We start from the raw sequence: 18,122 nt of genomic DNA, 5'->3' as shown, positions 1-18,122 counted from the left end.
ATCTCCCACAAATTATACTGATATCTCTAACCTCTTCACTTTGATACTTTTGGACCAAGCACCAACTCAAATAATAGGATTTATTAATCATTAATTCCTTAGCTTTTTCCCTTCATTACATTCTATTTTTACAACATGGTTCCCAAATTTCAACAATAAAAAAAATTAAAACTCACCTTCCCTACCTCCCACCCTATCCATGTCTTAACTGTTGTCATGTTTCCCTAAGTAGAAAAACCAAATACTGAATTTATGCTCTTGCATATACCCTCTATCCTTTTTCTTTCCATTCTGCAGCCTATAGATTTTCTCCAAATGCTTCTGATTTCCCCAGTTTTACTATAATTGAAGTATTTCTTTTCCTGTTTCTGCTATTTCTTTTTCTCAGCTGCATCATGAAATTCATTTAAATCAGAACTGTATATGTTCTTCTAGCAGAAGTTATTTACAAATTCTATTATTCTGAATCCAAAGTAACATAAGTAGTCAAACAATAATACTATCTGTTGTTTTCAGACAGAGTTGAAGCACTTTTGACTCTAATATGAAGCTTTGTTGATATCTGAAAATTTATAAATTGCAATGTTGTAAATAGAAGAAATATGTCCTTCCAAACACTTATTATTGCCATCTATATGCCTGATAAAAATGTTTTGCACTTCATAGATAATAAATATTGCATTTGGTAGATAAGAAATTTTATAATACTTTAAAAGAAACAGAAAAAGTACATCTTAAAAATCACAACCTTTCCCTCAAATGTAATGTTGTCTAATCCAACAACTCCACATTTAAGAACAGAGATTAAGGAAGTTATATTAAATATAAATACATACATACACATATACATAGGTAAATAAATACACAAGTGTGTTTATCATGGCACCTGGATATTAAGCAATGATTAATAAAATTACATCTGTTCACTTGAAAGAATGTTAACAGAAGATATTATTATTTAAAATAATATCTTGTAGAATAGATAATATTATATGGAAAATATTTGGGTACAAGGTTAAATGAAAAAGTGAGTTTCCAAATATTACCTGCAATATTATTACAATTATTTTTAAAGCAATCCAGAAAGAAAAAAAAACAGTAGGAAATACATATCAATGAACTTACACACAATAATTTTTTCTCTATGCTTTCAAAATTCCTACAATGAGAACTTAATATTTTTATTTTATAGTAATAAAAAATGTTTTACTATAAAAATCCCAATCTTTTATTAAAATAATAAGAAAGGCTCAGCTATATGTAAGAGGAAACAAATGGAATAAGTTTGCTATATTCTCAGTATTTTTATTTTTCCACTTAATTAAATCATCCTTTGCTATTACTGAGGTAATTTTTTATACTGGGAAATGAAATTTTAACAGTACATTTATCTATACCATTCAAATGTGACTAGTAATAATCCACATCTCCAAATCACAGCTATTCTCAATATGCTAAACTTTCAGTCCATCTAAAAATGCTAGCCACAAACCCAGAACTAAAGCTAATTTAAATCCTGTTTTCCCCATTTACATCTTTTAAACAAGTCATTGAATCACATGTATCTCCAAAGATGTTGCAAAGTATTAGTGGTATATATCAGTGACTCAGAACCTATACAATTCATGAACTCCCTGATGCCTATTCTCAATTTCTTCTTGTTTCTATTTGAACTCATTTCTTCCACTTCTGTCCTCAATGCAACTGGCAGCAGCTGCTCAGTCCTTCAGACCCCTTTAGATAACAACCTTCTCTTTACATGATTACATCCCATGTCCATTCCACACAGTGATTTTTATTTGGTTATAAATGGTGGTCCAACAGTTCTGAGAGCATTCCACAATCTCCTAATATCACTGACAATTATATAACAAAAATAAGACAAATATTATATTCAGAAAATAATGTTTTTGGCTACTATCTCACTTGAAACATCTTCTATTTACTGTAAATAGCTTCTGCTTGAAAGTAAAATCTCTTCAAATATTTTCCATCTTTGCTTCCTTTTCCTCAGCCCCATGCCAAAGCACAAAGCATCCAGGCCATATCTTATCTTTTCCTACACAGCATCCAATTGACTTTTTATAGCCAGAAACTTTGAATGCAAAGCACGACCTTGGCTACTAGCTTCCCCTGGCACTAGTTTGAAAGTTATTTATAACTTTAAAATTATCATGAAGCCCACATTTCTCATCATAACTAGTCAAAACATTTCTATTTTATGTAACAATGTGGGTTCTTCTTTCATTCAGAAGGAACCCCCACATTTTAAACCTACAGTATATAACTAAGACACAGCAATTCACGGGAGAAATGAGAATGCACTGAAGTCCAGCTCTTCTCTTTACAAACTTGACTCTTACCTTTCTGTTGCTTCCTATCAAGTAAATGTGCTTAAAAATTCAGCTCTTGTAGGTAATTTTCCAAAAAGAGCTTTTGGGGATAGGAAAAAAAACAAAGCTTCTTGATAGTCACAGAGTTATACAGTACCAAATGGAGAGTCAGTGACAGTGGGGCAGTCACTTCAGCTGAGCACTGTTCACCCAGGATAAGAAAGAAAGGGGAGGTTACAAGCCAGGGTGGGTGGTATCTAATCCTGAACCACTAGGCACTGACCTCACTGACAACTTGTTACTGAAAATACTTCTTTGAAAAAGGCCAGACACATATTTTGCCTAAAGACCTACATAGCTGTTAGGAAGCTCTGAATAAGTTAGATTTAAATTTCTATAGTTCCTTTCCAAAATAAGGACCTCTTATTTCTAATTAAAGCAGAAGGCAAGAATTATTGAAAGTGAAAAATTATAAAGCAGTGATAACTGGAGTCCAGGAAATCCTCACATCAAAAGGTCAATTATATAAAATTCAGTGTATTTTGAAACATAGAGATGATAGCATCAACACCACGTGTCTAAGATAGTATTTTTCCTCTGAAATCTTACTTATCTCATACTCTTGTACCACATATCAAATTCTTTGCTTTCAGTATTTATGGGGAACCATATAATTATCAGTAAAAAATTTAAACTGAAGATTTACCCAAAACTCCATAAATGGAACAATTATTACATTAAACCACCAAAAAGGACTTCTCCCCCAAAATTTTGTTCTTTCTCTCAATGATCATCCTTCTCTGTATTTCCTCTTTCTTTCCCCTGACCCTGTTTTAATTTCATATTCAATACTCATCAAAACAATGTCCTAACATCCCCCTGGACAATATTGCATAGCCTTGCTTTATTCTTTTCACAGTGTCAGTTCCTTGACCCATACAGTTCCTTGTATGGCATTTCCTTGGACAATACCACTTTTCTGTCATCTACTGACTTCTAAAACAAGAGGTGGTAACTAAAATATGAGCTATTCATTTAAGCAGTCCTATTCTTAAAGGGCTGAATCCAAAATAAAAGAAGCATTTATTTATTAGCTCTACAGACACTCTTGGAACAAATATCAGGGAGCCAAGAGGAAAGACGGTGTCTGGGAATTGTCAAAGAGAATCAACTATGAAAGGGTTTTAATTTCATGATTTCCAGAGAAACCTAGTATATTTTTATGTAGCTTCCCTTAAAATGTGCATAATTGACATTGATCTAAAGATTCTTAGTTGCTAACATACTGTCCTCCCCAGATTTTTTTTTAAACAGCTTTTCTCCCCTTGGAGAATCTAGGAATAGCCTCTTTTCACAGAGAAACAAAGAGTAAGTTTTATGTCTCTCAATCCATCTTTTCTTGAATAAAGAAATCACTTGACACTTAAAAAAAATAGCAGGTTTTGTTTTAAAGCTTTAATAATGAATGCTTTCCAAACCAGGACTGTTGAATTGAGCCCAAGATAAGATATCCAAATTCTATTATGAGCCTAGCCGGCCTAGCTGTAACATTGCAATAAGTTACCTACCTATTCTATACCTATCCTTTCCATCCTCAAAATGGACATAAAAACCGCTATTCATTCTATCTACTTTTCAGTGAATATGGGAATTAAATGGATAAAATCTGGAGTGCTTCAATTATATTGAACTCCTCAGAGAGATAATGCAGATAAAACATTACAGTACTTGGTGACATCAAAAAAATTAAATATTATAAACATCTGGAATATAATTTTAAAGAGTTTTGCGGAATGTTTTGCTGTAGCTGTTGAATTCTCGTAAAAATGTCTGCATCTTCCAGACAGGCTTTAACTGAAGTTATTTCCTACTCTAGCCACAAGGGGTCCTCTCCTAGCAATTCCAATCACGCAGGGACCCCATGGTCCTTTGTATTTATATTTGTTTGCTGACAGAAAACACAGATCACCTATGTCAAATTTCCATAGCTAACTATAGGGGAGCAAACAAAACCAGAGAGATCTGGCTTTCTCTGTGTGATCGCTGAAGCATGCTGAACACTAAATAGTTCCTGTAAACTACACAGTGCTGCCTTTTGCATACTGGCCCCCTTCCAGATTTTCACAGTAATTCCTTTTTGTCACCTTGCCCAGTCTTGTTCAGTATTTATTCTCCTTCCCTATTTACTTGTTTCCTTTCTTTATACTTTTCAAACTTGAAATTTTTGGCTCACATCCTCTTCCAAGCAAACAAAGGTTAGAAGTAGAAAAAACAGAAAAAAGAGAAAAGTAGGAGGATAAATCAGAGTTATTTGTAGCAATCCTCCTGAGGTAATCAAAAGTGGTTTTGGTTTTGGATGTCAGGGCTGGTCCCAGACAAAGTCATTCAACTGGATATACTGAGAAGCCCTTGATATGGAGGCCTGTATTAGAAGCCAGCCAGAAGAATAGAGGCAGGGAAAGGTCTTTAAGAAAAAGACAATTCTATCCTATCAGTAGCCCCTCTTGCAAAATAAGCTCTCTGGAATGCAATCAATTGTTTAATCAGAATGGGATACAGTTTCTTCTTATCATTAAAATCCCTTAAAAATGAAAACAGCTTTTGCATGAATTATGAGTACATTTTATGGTAAACATGATACCTCAAAATGTTGGCAATTTCAGTTTGGGGCTTTAAAAAGTATTTAACTTTCTGAACAGCTATAATACCTTTTAAAATGAGACTCAAAGCTAAGAATAATTCCTGTCTCTGATAATTAAAATTATTTTATTAGCTGGGCCTGGTGATGCACTCCTGTTATCCCAGCTACCCAGTAGGCTAAGGCAGGAGGATCAAAAGTTCAAAGCCAGACTCAGCAACTTAGCAAAACCCTGTCTCAAAATAAAATAAAAAGTGATGGGTGTGTGTCTTATTGGTAGAGGGCCTCTGGGTACAATCCCCAGTACCATAAAATATATTTTTTATTCAAAAAAATGTGATATATAGTTCTGGCACCTTCTAAGGTGCTTTAGATGAATTGAAATGAATTTTCTCCTGCTTCAAAAGTTTTATGTGCTATAACAGAAAGATGTTTCTCTCTCATTCTTCCCAATCTAATATTAGCTGCTAACCAACTCTCCTGTCTCATAAGAAAAATAGAAGCCATATGAAAGCTGTCACATCTTCAATCATCAAATGTACAAGATCACAAGTACCAAACTTACTATTACAATGCAAGAAATACCCTTGTTCCTACCAAAAGCTAATCTCTCTTCTTCAGCTCTGGATCCTTTCTTGTCCCACCTTCCTCAAGGACTCTGCTCTTTCATTGTCACCTCAAATACTGCATTATCACTGCGTCTCAAATGATCAGGGCAAAACTATGCCACAGAACCTCTAGCTAAAAAATATCAAAGAGGGGCTGGAGGACAGCTCAGTGTTAGAGTACATGCTTAGCATGTGTGAGACCCTGACTTAAAAGTATTTTTAGAAAATTAATCAAATAAACAAAAACATTGCCTTCACCCTAAAAAACCTTCTAGTTTTAACTCCCTTCCACCATCTCCATATTTTCACCTCTCATTCATTCCATTACACATTGCATGTGATTTATGTTTCCTTCATCCCCATAAGGATCATTTTTAAGTGGACCAACAATCTCCATGTGGTCAAATCTATAGTCGCCTTAGGGGATTTCATCTAATTCATACGTTTATATGACAACTGTTATAGGATGTGGAGTGGACTTTTCCTGTTGCCCATAACTGGCAATTAGGGCTTAAAATAGGAGTGTAGGGGTAGTGAAGCCATCAACCTACATTAACATGCTAAAGAATTTTCAATATTTGAAGACAGACACATCACCAAGGGCTTACTAAAAGGCAGTTAACATGCTCTGCTCTCCATATTGTCTCCCCTAACCCTAACACCGCAGGAAAAGTTAGTAAGCCTGAAAAGTTAAAGGACCAAGGCCTACTTCCCTCCTCTCAAAGATAACAGAGCAGAAGTGGTGAAAAAGTTCATCAGCTCCTTCCCCGTTATAAGTCTTTCAAAGGGACTGGTCAGAGCAAGGGGAAAAAGAAAAGAGATTTAAATTGGAATAATATAATATATTAAATATTATAATAATATAATATGTTAAAACTAGAGTTAGTAAACCTTTAGAGAACTGAAAACAGCAGGAGTCTACACAATATATCATTAAGGAAAGAGAAAGAAGATGTAACAGAGCAAAGTGAAATAAGCAATTACAGAAAACACAATAGTTCATTCTACTGTCATATATAACTAAAAAGAACAGATTTTTTAAAAAGTTATAAAAAAAGAAAATAGTTCATTCAATAAATCAGTTGTGTAACTGATTGATGCTTATTCCCAAGTTTGTATTCCAAACCAGACTTCTCTCATGAGCCCCAAAATCATACACGCAACTATCACCTCCATTTGGATAGTTAATATGTACAGTTGATATGTATAGCTAATATGTATTTCTAACAATATGCCATTAAAAAAGAGCTCTTGATTTTGCATCTCAAACCAATTTCCTTCTGTCACTTATATTCCAGTATAGTAACTGGTACCATCGCCCAATTAACAAAACCCAGGAATCATTCTTCATTCATTCTTTTCCCTCATTACCATCAAGAATCCTCACTGATTCTACTCCTAAAATACATCATTTTTTTAAAAAGTATCCTAATATGTTCATTTGTCTGTATATCCCCTGCCCCAACTATTCCAACATCTTCAATCCATTCTGTATATAACTTCAAGGTGATCTTTCAGAACATAGCTTACATCATATAATTCTCCTGCCTAAATTCACCCAATGGCTTTCCATTACTCATAGCAAAAAAAAAAAAAAATCCAAATTCTTAAAAATCTGCAAGACCCTGCAAGACCTGGATTCTATCAGTCTCTCCCATCCTAATTTTTATTACTCTCCCTGCTAATTCACTGACTCCAGTTATACTTTCTGTTCATAAAATACTCAACTGTACTTCCCTATGGCAATTGCACTTGCTATTCCTCTGCATGAAACATTTGTTCCCACCTATTTTCTGGTTCTTTCTCATTCTTAATATAATCTTTCACCTTCTCGGAATGGTACTTCCTGATTACTTTACCTCTTTGCCCCTAGACCTTTATCACAACATTTCATTTCATTTCATTTCATTTCATTCATTCATTCATTCATTTATTTATTTATTTATTCTGTCTTCACCATTGGAATAAAAACTAGGATTACTGCCAGTGGCCATAACTTCATGGTATATGCATATTAAAGCATGGGAATTCAAAGGAGGGAGACAGAGTTCTAGGATAAGTGGGTAATCAAAGAAAATTTTCTGTAGTAAGTTACATTTACCTTGATGCAGATATTAAAGATGTCAGCATCATAACAGAATGGTGTTCTATTAATTTTAATTCTCAAATATCCTTTAAATTCATAGCTTACCTCCATCATTACAGCTACTACTCTTGTTGTCTTTATGTATTATATTTATCACCTAACTTCTCCTCCTCCCTCTATCTCATTTTGTATAAACCAAAATGTAGTATTTAGATGCCTGTCACAAGCATCTAAATCTTGGCTGGAGTTGTAACTCACTGGTAGAGCACTTGCCTAGCACCCATGAGGCACTGGGTTCAATCCTCAGCATCGCATAAAAAATAAATAAAGGCATTTTGTACAGATACAACTTTTAAAAATATATTTCTCCAGGCGCAGTGATGCATACCTGTAATCCCAAAAGCTCGGGAGGCTGAGACAGGAGGATCGTGAATTCAAAGCCAGCCTCAGCAACAGTGAGGTGCTAAGCAACTCAATATGACCCTGTCTCTAAATAAAATATAAAATAGGGCTAGGAATGTGATGGTGCCCCTGAGTTCAATCCCTGATACCACAACCCCCCCCCAAAAAAAAAGACTTTAAAAATCTTTAAATTTCAATTTAACTATTTTAGAACAAACTACTGAAGTTGACACACTACATTTATTGTTCAAGTGATAACAGGAGGGCTAATGAATGTTTTTCTCATTGATTTTTTTTATTTAATTTTCTCAGGGGGATGCATCAACTTTGGCAGGTCATCATACAATAACTTTAATGTAGCCCTTTGAAATTAAAAGCCTAAAATAGCTTTCTCCCCAACTTCCTGATTGTTATTTTCTCCATCTCAGTGGAAACTGAGAAACTGCTCCCAAAGCCCAGTAAGGGTTGAAAAACAGAAATCAAGGCACATTCTCTGGCTAGCACAGCCTGTCTAAATCTACATGTACATGTTTCCTGCCTTTTGTCCCACTGTTACTTCTGTCCTCTTATAAAAGCTGTTTGTATCCCTGATCTTCCAGAATATGGAGATTTGAGACAGAAAGGTCTCCTCTATCTTCCTCAAGGATGACTTTGAATAAGACTGTTTTCCTTCACCAACCTGTCTCCCAAACTGCAGACAAGTGGTACAACTTTGGTCACTGGTAACATTAAGGGACACAGTAGTAACAATCAGTCATGTCTGCTTTAGTTCATTGATTATTTTGTTATTTCTTTTTTAACATGGGAATAAACATTCTCAGCACATACCTTCCAAGTGATTTTTTTATTAATTAGCACACTATCAATACCTTGAATATATTAATAAACCAGGGCATCTTGTATTGGTGGTTCTAAAAACAACTTGCTCATGAAGCTTTGAAAATCACAATCATTTTCAGAAATACAGAACACCTAGGGTGAAATTATTACTGTCACTGAATCTTCCTATTTCAAATTATTTAAACAGGGATATGGAAGGTAGAGGGAACTGTGACCACGCACAGAGCAGGCCCAGCGGCCTGCTGAGGGGCAGAGCCGCCCCCCACCCCCCGCGCCTGCCAGGTAGGTGGAACTGTGACCACCGACAGAAAAGGCCCAGTGGCCTGCGGCGGGACAGAGCTTCCAATCACTCCTGCAAGGTAGGCGGGCCTGCGACCCACCGGCAGAAGAGGAGCAGCGGCCTGCTGAGAGGCAGAGCCGCCCTCTCCCCCCCGCGCCTGCAAGGTAGACGGAACTGTGACCACCATCAGAACAGGCCAGACCTGCAACCGAGAGACAGAACAGGCCCAGTGGCCTGAGGAAGGGTAGAGCCGCCCCCCCCCCCGCGCCCGCAAGGTAGGCGGACCTGCGACCCACTGGCAGTACAGCCCCAGAGGCCTGCAGAGGGGCAGTGCCGCTGCCTGCGCCTGCAAAGTAGACAGAACTGCGACCACCGACAGAACAAGCCTAGCGGCCCACAGAGGGACAGAGCCGCCGCCACCGCCTGCAAGGTCGGCGGACCTGCTACCGACCGGTAGAGCAGGCCCAGCGGCCTGCCGGCGTGGTAGGCACATTGCCCCAATTGGAGGAGGGGCAGAGACGACGCCCGCGCCTGCGAGGGAGACTTTGCAACTATACAAGACCAATATAAATATACAGGGGGAAAATTCAATAGCACAACAGTTTCACCAAGTAGAAAGGAATGCGAACAGTATGAAGAGACAAGGAAAGAAAGGACCACAAGCATTGCAGGTCAACTCAACGTCAGAAGAGGTAATAGCTGCAGCAGATGGAATGTCAGATAAAGAATTCAGGATATACATGCTTCAGATGATCTGGAGTCTCAAGGAAGACATCAGACAGCAAAATCAGACAATGAAAGATCACTTCAACAATGAATTACATAAACAAATCCAAGAAGCAAAAGATCAACTATACAGGGAAATAGAGGTTATAAAAAACAAACAAACAGAAATCCTAGAAATGCAGGAAGCAATAAGCCAACTTAAAAACTCAATTGAGAATACTACCAGCAGAGTAGAACACTTAGAAGACAGAACATCAGACAATGAAGATAAAGTATTTCAACTTGAAAAGAACATAGACAGCTCAGCAAGACTGTTAAGAAACCATGAGCAGAACATCCAAGAAATATGGGATAACATCAAGAGACCAAATTTAAGAGTCATTGGGATACAGGAAGGGACAGAGTTTCAAACCAAAGGAATGAGCAATCTATTCAATGACATAATACGAGAAAACTTCCCAGACTTGAAGAATGAGACAGAACCCCAAATCCTAGAAGCCTACAGGACGCCGAATGTACAGAATCATAAGAGACCCACACCTAGACACATTATAATGAAGATGCCCAACATACAGAATAAGGAGAGAATTTTAAAAGCTACAAGAGAAAGGAAGCAGATCACATTTAGGGGTAAGCCAATCAGGATAACAGCTGATCTTTCAACACAGACTCTGAAAGCTAGAAGATCCTGGAATAACATATTTCAAACACTGAAAGAAAATGGGTTCCAACCAAGAATTGTGTTTCCAGCGAAATTAAGCTTCAGGATGGAAGATGAAATTAAAACCTTCCACGATAAACAAAAGTTTAAAGAATTCGCAGCTAGAAAACCATCTCTTCAAAACATCCTTGGCAAAACATTACAGGAAGAGGAAATGGAAAATAACAATGAAAACCAACAGTGGGAGGTAGGACACTAAAGGGGGGAAAATAATCAAAGAGGAAAACAAACCATGTTTAGTAACATAAATAAACAAATATGGCTGGAAGAACAACCCATATCTCAATAATAACCCTAAATGTTAATGGCTTAAACTCACCAATCAAGAGACACAGGCTAGTAGAATGGATCACAAAACAAGACCCAACAATATGCTGCCTACAGGAGACGCATTTGATAGGAAAAGACATACATAGGCTGAAGGTGAAAGGTTGGGAAAAATCATATCACTCATATGGACTTCGGAAACAAGCAGGAGTATCCATACTCATATCAAATAAAATAGATTTCAAGCCAAAGTTAATCAAAAGGGATAAAGAGGGACACTACATACTGCTCAAGGGAACCATACACCAACAAGACATAACAATCATAAATATATATGCCCCAAACAATGGTGCAGCTATGTTCATCAAACAAACTCTTCTCAAGTTCAAGAGTCTAATAGACCACCATACAATAATCATGGGAGACTTCAACACACCTCTATCACCACTGGACAGATCTTCCAAACAAAAGTTGAATAAGGAAACTATAGAACTCAATAACACAATTAATAACCTAGACTTAATTGGCATATATAGAATATACCACCCAACATCAAGCAGTTACACTTTTTTCTCAGCAGCACATGGATCCTTCTCAAAAATAGATCATATATTATGTCACAAGGAAACTCTTAGACAATATAAAGGAGTAGAGATAATACCATGCATCCTATCTGATCATAATGGAATGGAACTGAAAATCAACGATAAAAGAAGGAAGGAAAAAGAATACATCACTTGGAGAATGAACAATAGGTTACTGAATGATCAATGGGTTATAGAAGACATCAAGGAAGAAATTAAAAAATTCTTAGAGATTAATGAAAACACAGACACAACATATCGGAATCTATGGGACACATTGAAAGCAGTTGTAAGAGGAAAATTCATTGCTTGGAGTTCATTCCTTAAAAAAAGAAAAAACCAACAAATAAATGATCTCATACTTCATCTCAAAATCCTAGAAAAAGAAGAGCAAAACAACAGCAAAAGAAGTAGAAGGCAAGAAATAATTAAAATCAGAGCTGAAATTAATGAAATCGAAACAAAAGAAACAATTGAAAAAATTGACAAAACTAAAAGTTGGTTCTTTGAAAAAATAAACAAAATCGACAGACCCTTAGCCATGCTAGCAAAGAGAAGAAGAGAGAGAACTCAAATTACTAACATAAGGGATGAAAGAGGCAATATCACAACAGACACTTCAGAAATACAGAAGATAATCAAAAATTATTTTGAATCCTTATACTCCAATAAATTAGAAGATAGTGAAGGCATAGATAAATTTCTTAAGTCATATGATCTGCCCAGATTGAGTCAGGAGGATATAGACAACCTAAACAGACCAATATCAATTGAGGAAATAGAAGAAACCATCCAAAGACTACCAACTAAGAAAAGCCCAGGACCGGATGGGTATACAGCAGAGTTTTACAAAACCTTTAAAGAGGAACTAATACCAATACTTTTCAAGCTACTTCGGGAAATAGAAAAAGAGGGAGAACTTCCAAATTCATTCTACGAGGCCAACATCACCCTGATACCTAAACCAGACAAAGACACTTCAAAGAAAGAAAACTACAGACCAATATCTCTAATGAACCTAGATGCAAAAATCCTCAATAAAATACTGGCCACTCGGATACAAAAACATATCAAAAAAATTGTGCACCATGATCAAGTAGGATTCATCCCTGGGATGCAAGGCTGGTTCAATATACGGAAATCAATAAATGTTATTCACCACATCAATAGACTTAAAAATAAGAACCATATGATCATCTCGATAGATGCGGAAAAAGCATTCGACAAAGTACAGCATCCCTTTATGTTCAAAACTCTAGAAAAACTGTTGGAACATACCTCAATATTGTAAAAGCAATCTATGCTAAGCCTCAGGCTAGCATCATTCTGAATGGAGAAAAATTGAAGTCATTCCCTCTAAAATCTGGAACAAGACAGGGATGCCCTCTCTCACCACTTCTGTTCAACATAGTTCTCGAAACACTGGCCAGAGCAATTAGACAGACGAAAGAAATTAAAGGCATCAAAATAGGAAAAGAAGAACTTAAATTATCACTATTTGCAGATGACATGATTCTATACCTAGCAGATCCAAAAGGGTCTACAAAGAAACTATTAGAGCTAATAAATGAATTCAGCAAAGTGGCAGGATATAAAATCAACACGCATAAATCAAAGGCATTCCTGTATATCAGCGACAAATCCTCTGAAATGGAAATGAGGACAACCACTCCATTCACAATATCTTCAAAAAAAATAAAATACTTGGGAATCAACCTAACAAAAGAGGTGAAAGACTTATACAATGAAAACTACAGAACCCTAAAGAGAGAAATAGAAGAAGATCTTAGAAGATGGAAAAATATACCCTGTTCATGGATAGGCAGAACTAACATCATCAAAATGGCGATATTACCAAAAGTTCTCTATAGGTTTAATGCAATGCCAATCAAAATCCCAACGGCATTTCTTGTAGAAATAGAGAAAGCAATCATGAAATTCATATGGAAAAATAAAAGACCCAGAATAGCAAAAACAATGCTAAGTAGGAAGTGTGAATCAGGCAGTATAGCGATACCAGACTTCAAACTATACTACAGAGCAATAGTAACAAAAACAGCATGGTACTGGTACCAAAACAGGCCGGTGGACCAATGGTACAGAATAGAGGACACAGAAACCAATCCACAAAACTACAACTACCTTATATTTGATAAAGGGGCTAAAACCATGCAATGGAGGAAGGATAGCATCTTCAACAAATGGTGCTGGGAAAACTGGAAATCCATATGCAACAAAATGAAACTGAATCCCTTTCTCTCGCCATGCACAAAAGTGAATTCAAAATGGATCAAGGAGCTTGATATCAAATCAGAGACATGCCGTCTGATAGAAGAAAAAGTTGGCTACGATCTACATACTGTGGGGTTGGGCTCCAAATTCCTCAATAGGACACCCATAGCACAAAAGTTAATAACTAGAATCAACAAATGGGACTTACTCAAACTAAAAAGTTTTTTCTCAGCAAAAGATACAATAAGAGAGGTAAATAGGGAGCCTACATCCTGGGAACAAATCTTTACTCCTCACACTTCAGATAGAGCCCTAATATCCAGAGTATACAAAGAACTCAAAAAATTAGACAATAAGATAACAAACAACCCAACCAACAAATGGGCCAAGGACCTGAACAGACACTTCTCAGAGGAGGACATACAATCAATCAACAAGTACATGAAAAAATGCTCGCCATCTCTAGCAGTCAGAGAAATGCAAATCAAAACCACCCTAAGATACCATCTCACTCCAGTTAGATTGGCAGCCATTATGAAGTCAAACAACAACAAGTGCTGGCGAGGATGTGGGGAAAAGGGTACACTTGTACATTGCTGGTGGGACTGCAAATTGGTGCAGCCAATTTGGAAAGCAGTATGGAGATTTCTTGGAAAGCTGGGAATGGAGCCACCATTTGACCCAGCTATTCCCCTTCTCGGTCTATTCCCTAAAGACCTAAAAAGAGCATGCTACAGGGACACTGCTACATCGATGTTCATAGCAGCACAATTCACAATAGCTAGACTGTGGAACCAACCTAGATGCCCTTCAATGGATGAATGGATAAAAAAAATGTGGCATTTATACACAATGGAGTATTACTCTGCATTAAAAAATGACAAAATCATAGAATTTACAGGGAAATGGATGGCATTAGAGCAGATTATGCTAAGTGAAGCTAGCCAATCCCTAAAAAACAAATGCCAAATGTCTTCTTTGATATAAGGAGAGTAACTAAGAACAGAGTAGGGTCGAAGAGCATGAGAAAAAGATTAACATTAAACAGGGATGAGAGGTGGGAGGGAAAGGGAGAGAGAAGGGAAAAGGCATGGAAATGGAAGGAGACCCTCAGAGTTATACAAAAGTACATACAAGAGGAAGTGAGGGGAAGGGGGAAAATAATATAAGGGGGACAAACGAATGTCAGTAGAGGGGGCAGAGAGAGAAGAGGGGAGGGGAGGGGGGATAGTAGAGGATAGGAAAGGCAGCAGAATACAACAGACACTAGTATGGCAATATGTAAATCAATGGATGTGTAACTGATGTGATTCTGCAATCTGTATATGGGGTAAAAATGGGAGCTTATAACCCACTTGAATCAAATTGTGAAATATGATATATCAAGAACTATGTAATGTTTTGAACAGCCAACAATAAAAAATTTAAAAAAAAAATAAAAAAAATAAAAATAAAAACAGCAACCCCCTCCCCGCAAAATAAATAAATAAAAACAAAAAACAAAAAAAAAATAAAATAAAATAAAATAAAAAAATAAAAAAAATAAACAGGGATATGTTATACTACTTCTAAAAGATTAACGTACACAATGTTTGATATAGCTTTTAAAATATTAAAGAAATTGTCCTGTCTTGTGATTCTAATTTCAAGTCTTGTCCCTTTGTTCTGAAAAAAAAAAATGAGGATAGAGGACTCTCCAGTTCTGCAATTGTAAAGCAAGTCTCATCCAGTGTAATGATGAAAATATAGAGAAATTTCATGAGCTATGTCTTGAGTTTTACTGTTTATCACAGAGAACTATTTATGTTCCCTGTAGAAGTTCACATGGTCCCCAAAACAAGCAGAACTTACACTTAATAAAACAAATATTTTCCAGTGGCTCTTTATATCATCCTGAAATGAATGTCATAATTACTAACTATAAAGAAGGGCCTGGCCAGTGACCTAATCAACTCCATTTTGTCCTTTTCTGCCTCTTTTAACTTCTTCTCCCCTCTAAGCTACTTCCTTCAAGCCTAATTGATAAACATCTTTAAGACAAAGGATTGAAACTACCTCCAAGCAAAGAACCTCACAGACAGCCCCACAATGAAATTGTCCTACTAAGCAGAAGCAATTACCCCATGATGGAAAAAAGACTTCCCCCCAAAGCAGGAGCAAACATATCACAATGGGAAATGAATCACCCCTCAAAATATGATGACCTTCCCAGAGCGTCACAGAATCAATCCTGAGATAAACAATCAACCAGACCATGGCCTGACCAGGATGACTTTTTTAGCTTAGCAAAACTCCTAGTCACACAGGCCCCCAACCCTTTTCTATTAAAAGATCCTTGTTAAAGCCAATTTAACAACCCATCCCCCTCAATATCTGATCATCCCCAATATCTGATCAAGTCCTCATCCTCCACCATACCCCAGGTGATGTGAGATCACCCAGGCCTGTTTTCAGCAAGATTTCTGTTAGGTTTCTTTAGCAGAATTTCCCTTTCCCCCTGCTGTTTCCTCATCATAGTTTTCCATCCATTGACTACCCTGCTCCTTGGCAATAAATTCCCACTTGCCTATACTACATTAGCAGATAAGCCCAATCTCTCTCTCACAACTGTAAGACCCCATTGTAGTTGTCCCTATACCTATCACAATAGTCCAAAATAAAGTCTTTTTTTAGCATGCCTTAACAAATATCACTGAAAAAAAAATTTGTAACAAAAATCCTTAACCAATTAAATACCAGTAGTACCCTAGAACTACTTAACAACCAAAACTGCCCCAGGGTAGAAAGGGAGAAAGGGGACTAGAGAACTAGAGCTATTGAATGCTGCATGCTTAACCAAGAGTCCTAAGTCAAGAGGCAGAGGAAGAAAGGGAGAAAGGAAGTGGGGGGGGGAGAAAGTGAGGATGAGAAAAGGAGGAAAGGAAAACAAAAGTAAAAGGCAGAGGGTGAGAAAAAAAGAGGATGGATTCTTTAAAAAGCCCTAATTGAAATGACATATCACAATCTGTAATGAACTACTGAAGTCCCAAACACAGTGTTAAGAGAATAATTCAGATGCTAAGGAAACGCACTGCAGACAGCTATGTGACTGCCTGACAAAGAGGAGGTAGTGGGAAATACCCACAGTATCAGACCACATCCTATGAATGAGGGAGTGAGGTTTCTCCTGAAGAGAATGGATATCCCCACTGTTATTTATTCTAAAGAACTGATTCTAGGAAAGGGAGAGAACTGGAAAAGTCAGGGTTTTAGCCAAAAAGAGAAGAATTTCCTTTTCTCTCTGAAATCCTGTGGTTTGGAAGTCTAGATTCCATGTAAAAAAGACAAGGTAGCAAGTATTCCACAGTAGAAAGGTAAGATGGCACATCCATAACAGTAGGAGATGGCAATAAGTTAGAGGAACACTTTTCAAGGATGGCTATAAAATGGTCTAGAACTTGGGCCAGAAAATACTGAGCATAGCTATAGTTACTTCTGACAACATCTATCTGTGTTGTCTTTTCTTTATCCTGTCTCTTCCTGTAAACTCCAGTTAAAATGCTATGCTATGGAAATTCAAGGAAAGGGCAATGTCCTGGCTGGGATAGAATAGTGGCCTGGAGATCAGGAGCAAAAGCAATACTGCATCAGCAGGACATAACAGAAGGACATGATGGATCTCTTCCTGAGCAAAATTGAGAGAACTGAGGGGATGATTCAGAAATAGCCAAGAAATATTTTAAGGAGCTAGTTTCTGGCACTTAGTCAAGATCAAAACATTGGAATCCATCTATTTAAAAAAATATATGCCTTATTTTATAAACCAGATGCTGAGTCTCAGACATTTGAATTATGCATAGTTAAATCTTCAATAAATGGTAGCTATTTTTAATGTGTTAAATACTTAGTAAATGGCATGTAGTTCATATTGTATCTTAGGCAGGATCCCCATCAATTTTAGCAGCAAGCAGGTGCAAGAAAGGGAGGCAATAATAAGGGGCTAAACAAGAATAAGGTTAGGAAAACTCACCAAATGATGGGGTTGAACTCCCAAGGGACCTGTATAGAATCCCAGTCAAGTGGCTTAGGATTCAGGAGATATAGCAAAATTGTATTTAATTAGGACCATTACAGTGTCCAAGAATCAACAATCTTGTGAGTGGGGCACTGCAGCAGAAATTTCTTCTCAGCAATGTTACTCTTTTTAAGGCTGTGGTACCTATTTCAGGCGGTTCATATGGAAACTGGCAAGAATTAGACATGGAATTAAAAGAGCCAAGTGCACTGGGCAGAAGCACAGCCACCTACACTGAACCATGATAGGGAGTTGGAAGGAAGGCTGTGATTCAAAGGACAAGAGTGCACAGTCTTCACAAGACACACCAGATCTGGGATTAAAATTCCAGATTCCATTTAACAAGTTTGG

General features: G+C 37.0%; 1 protein-coding gene across 2 annotated transcripts in view; it reads right to left on the bottom strand.

The window, feature by feature from the left end:
* The window catches only part of Ctnna3 (catenin alpha 3), a 1,743,363-nt gene extending 1,740,821 nt beyond the window's left edge, over window positions 1-2,542 (bottom strand). For both annotated transcript variants that reach the window (XM_058577909.1, XM_058577913.1), the window contains exon 1: window positions 2,364-2,542. The gene's annotated coding sequence lies outside the window, so the exon portion shown is untranslated. The remainder of the gene's footprint in view (window positions 1-2,363) is intronic.
* Between the last annotated feature and the right edge of the window lie 15,580 nt (window positions 2,543-18,122).

The sequence above is a fragment of the Marmota monax genome, unplaced genomic scaffold (assembly GCF_021218885.2).
Source record: "Marmota monax isolate L192 unplaced genomic scaffold, Marmota_monax_Labrador192_F-V1.1 WCK01_AAM20220418_F8-fsc00019, whole genome shotgun sequence".
Classification (NCBI taxonomy): domain Eukaryota; kingdom Metazoa; phylum Chordata; class Mammalia; order Rodentia; family Sciuridae; genus Marmota; species Marmota monax.
Note: the sequence above shows the minus strand (reverse complement) of the source record. Positions and strands in the feature narration are given on the sequence as shown.